Source organism: Uloborus diversus, unplaced genomic scaffold (genome assembly GCF_026930045.1).
Source record: "Uloborus diversus isolate 005 unplaced genomic scaffold, Udiv.v.3.1 scaffold_865, whole genome shotgun sequence".
Classification (NCBI taxonomy): Eukaryota; Metazoa; Arthropoda; class Arachnida; order Araneae; family Uloboridae; genus Uloborus; species Uloborus diversus.
The window spans coordinates 62,465-64,191 of NW_026559083.1; positions in this window are offsets into that span (position 1 = coordinate 62,465).

Here is a 1,727-nt window from a genome sequence, read left to right on the forward strand (position 1 = left end):
TTTTTTGACATTGAAAAAGCATATGACCGTACCTGGAGATATGGGATCCTCAAAACCCTGCACGAGTATGGGTTACGAGGTAATCTACCCATCTTTCTCTCTAATTTTCTAAGAGACCGAATTTTTCGCGTACGTGTCAAGTCTGTTCTTTCAGGTGCATTTATTCAAGAAGAAGGAGTTCCCCAGGGAAGCGTACTAAGCGTAACTCTTTTTGTAATTGCAATCAACAGCTTAATCGAACAACTGCCTCCCGCTGTCAAAGGTACCATGTTCGTTGATGACTTTCAAATATCTTTCTCCTCATCGAGCATGAGTATCATTGAAAGACAACTTCAAATGGCTATTAATAAAGTAACACAATGGGCGGAGGAAAATGGCTTTACTTTCTCTGTTCAAAAAACTTTCTGTATCCACTTCTGCCGTAAAAGAGGGCTTCACCCTGATCCAACACTTCTCCTTAACAATCAACCAATAGCTGTAAAAGATCAAGGAAAATTCCTTGGTCTCACATTTGATAATAAACTCAAATTTATACCGCATATAGAAGAGTTAAAAAAGAAATGTTTACTAAAATTAAATATCCTTAAAGTCTTATCGAACACTTCCTGGGGTGCTGATACAGAGTCTCTCTTAAGAATCTACAGGGCTCTAATACGCTCAAAACTTGATTATGGATGCCAAATTTATGGCTCCACGGCAAAAAGCTATCTGAAAGTTCTAGATCCAATCCACAATCAGGCACTGCGCATCTGCACAGGAGCTTTCCGAACCTCACCTATTAACAGTCTTCATATTCTTGCTCATGAACAATCTTTAAACAATAGACGCCTCAAACTTTCATTGAACTTCTACTTCAAAATAAAACCTTATACTGATCACCCTTTACACCTTCATATTTTTAATCCATCTAATGTTATCTTATTTCTTCATCGTCCTTCTGCAACCCCAACATTCGGGATCCGAATGCGCCGGGTGCTTTCAGATTTGCAACTGTCAGATTTTAATACTCTCAATACAATAAAACTGATTGAACCATGGTGTGAAGTAGTTCCATCTACCATCAATGACCTCGCTAAATTCTCTAAAGAGACTACCTCCAATACAGCCTACCAACAAATATTTTATGATACAAAATGCAAATACTCTGATTATCATGACATTTTCACTGACGGATCAAAAGCAAACGATCACGTCGGCTTTGCTGCAATAATAAATGGTCAAGTTACCGCTGAACAATAACACCCATCTTGCTCTGTTTTTACAGCAGAAATAAAAGCCATATTGATATCTCTACAATCAATAACCCAATCCGCTCACAAAAAGTGGGTGATATACACTGACTCAAAGAGTTCAGTGGAAGCAATCACCCACTGCAACAATAACAGCCATCCCATAGTCATTCAGTCTTATCATTTATACAAAAGTCTTACACAAAATAATTTTCATGTACTCTTTTGCTGGATCCCTGGTCACGTAGGCATTGCCGGCAATGAAGCCGCTGATTCAGCTGCCAAAGACGCAAATATCCTAGTTGATGACAGTGTCCCTTTAGTTGACATTAAAAACGCAATATCTGAATGTCTTAACACGCATTGGCAACGGACCTGGAATCTCGAAACACAAAACAAATTACATTCGATCTAGCCATCGACTAAAGGTTTCAAATCATTACAACTTACCAGGAGAGAACAAGTTTCGTTAACTCGTCTTCGCATCGGCCATTCCAG